This window comes from Nicotiana sylvestris, chromosome 12, assembly GCF_000393655.2.
Source record: "Nicotiana sylvestris chromosome 12, ASM39365v2, whole genome shotgun sequence".
Taxonomy (NCBI): domain Eukaryota; kingdom Viridiplantae; phylum Streptophyta; class Magnoliopsida; order Solanales; family Solanaceae; genus Nicotiana; species Nicotiana sylvestris.
This window is the reverse complement of record NC_091068.1, coordinates 138,297,421-138,300,229: the sequence shown is the minus strand read 5'-3', so window position 1 is coordinate 138,300,229 and position 2,809 is coordinate 138,297,421.

The following is a 2,809-nucleotide window of genomic DNA, read 5'->3' as shown; positions in this document are numbered from 1 at the left end:
TTGTGAACTGGGGAGGATTACCCTGATTGTGATGGTTGTTCTTGTGTGTTATGAGAAAAATGGGAGTTATTATGGATCTTTGAAAGGTTATCAGACTAGTTCAGTGTGATCAGAATCGGCTTGAAGTCGATGGATAGATTTAATGTGAATAATGGCTCTATATCAGGCCAGATGTGTACATTTTAGTAACGCGGTCCTCATGGAGGAGTAGTTAGGTTGATGTTTCATTGTCAGATATTTCGTGTAGTGATACATTGCGCCGTGTGAGTTGTGAGACGACTTGAGAAATTGCTATGTGTTGAGAATCTATGTAAGAATGACGTTATATGAGCATCTTGGCTCTTGAAATTCAGATTGTACATCGCACCTCAGTTGTGCTTGAGTTTTGTAGCTTATAACGCTATATGTCCCTCAGAGATATTATTATGCACTTAGCATGCTTACGACCAATACTCGGTATTTCGTTGTAATGAGCAAATTTGGATCGATGTGCATCTTCTTATGTGAGATCTATGTGTGGATCAGGTGGCACGCCGCCATGGGTATGTTATCTGGATCGGGTTGCACGCCACAACAATGTGATGTTGAGTATAGTTTTCTATATGCTATTCGGTATGCCTTGCTTCCTGTTTTCTAAGGAAAGTCTGTATTAGTGTGTGAGATTGGTAATTCATTCCAGAGTTTGTTTTTCTTTTGTACCGCGTTCAAATTGGTAGCTTATTGGCATATTGAGGCATCATATGCGACTTTTGATTATGTCTGGGGTGGCTTATTGCTTGAGCAGTTCGTACTGGGTGAGATGAGATCATTGAATTTGAGATTAGTGCAATCTGAGTATATGAAGTAAATTAAGGAGCTAAGACCATGATTTTGCTCAAAATGAGGTGATAGTTCTTGCCAGGAGTATAGAACCAACGAATCGTTGTCTCGACAGTGGTCATGAATTTATGCATACCTCATCCGTCATGTCAATATTGTAAGAGTTAGAACAATACCTATGTACATCATGCAGAACATGAGATGTGTAGCGATTTTCTTCTAGGTGATTAGAGAAAAAAAAGCTTCAGAATGGTTGATCTGGGAAATGGTTATGGTTTATTGCGTGTTTCATTATCATTGGCAGTATATGAAAGTGCTGGAATGAGACTTTAGTTGATAAGAGGTTTTCTACCTGTATTCAGTTGTTGTGTACAACTTCTATGAATGGAATTTATCTCTGCATATGTTTGAGTTATGTGGTATGTCATATAATTGCACCTGACGATGCAGGTATGGGTGCATACAACACGTTCGGACTTATTCAAAGTATAAATGTGAGATTCTGATCTTATAGATGATTTCAGAAGTGGAAATGTGGTTCTAAGGTTTATGTGCTAAGTTGGATTGTGAAAGTTCAGTTACATTGTGTTATCAGACCTATATGAGATAGGGTAATGTAGGATCACCCCCGGGTATATGCATGGTAAAGTTATTCAGCTATTGGTTGGCTTTTATAACAACTATGAGTACGTTCGAGGACGAACGTGTGTTTAAGTGGGGGAGGATGTAACGACCCGACCGGTCGTTTTGAGATTTTGCACTTCGTTTGCCAGTTCTTGGGCAATACTTACCCCGTGTGGTGTATTATGACTTATGTAAATCATTGGTGTTGGGTTTCAGGTTAATCAGAATGAATTTGGAAGAATAGTCTCAGTTGAAAGCTTTAAATTTGAAAGGCTTGACCAAGAGCTGACTTATGTGTAAATGATCTCGGATCGGAATTTTTATGATTTGTCTAGCTCCATTAGGTGATTTATGACTTAGGAGCGCGATCGGAATTGGTTTTGGAGGTCCGGTGTGGAATTTGGCTTGAATTGGCGAAAGTAGTATTTTAGCGATTTCCGGTTGATAGGTGAGATTTTGATCCAAGGGTCGGAATGGAATTCCGAGAGTTTCTGTAGCTTCATTATGTGATTTGGGATGTGTGTGCAAAATTTCATGTCATTCGGAGGTGATTTGGTCGGGTTTTTGATCAAATGCGTGTTTCGGAAGTTTTTGGAAAACTTAGGCTTGAATTCGATGTGAATTGATGGTTTTGATGTTGTTTGAGGTGTTTTGTTGATTGGAAAAAGTTTGAATGATGTTATGGGGTGTGTTGGCATGTTTGGTCGGGGTCACATGAGGCTCGGATAAGTTTTGGAAGAGTTTTTGGAAGATTTTGCAGTTTTGAGCATAAGCATGTAATGATCCAAAGGTCCATTTTTAGTTCTAGAGATCGAAATTTGATTTCGAGACTTCTGAAATTTTGATAATGAATTATAGGACTGATCTGGAAAGTTTGGTATAATTTCATCAAGTCGCGATTGGGTTTTTCACACGAAATATGAGTTAATTGTTTAACGAGTGAAATGGGTATTGAACTGAGCAAATGAGCTCCGAATTGAGTTTCTACTGAAGGTCTATGTTTGTATCATTATTTGTAACTCATAGGAACATGAATCATCGAATTCCGAGGTCCCAGGCCCGAGAAATGAATTTTTGAGAAAAATTGTTTTCTGAAAATATTTAAGGAAAATGGAAATGAAATTTGATTAGAAAGTGATGATATCGGGCCCGTATTTTAGTTCTGGTGCCCGGTACAGGTCTTATATATGGTTTAAGCACTTTCTGTAAAGTTTGGTTGAAAACGGACGTCATTTGATGTGTTTCGGACTCAAAATAGAAAATTTGATGTTTTATGAAATTTGAAAGAATTCTTGGATTTTAAAGCTTAATTCATGGTATATGACGTTATTTTGGCGATTTGATCACACGGTTAAGTTCGTAGGAT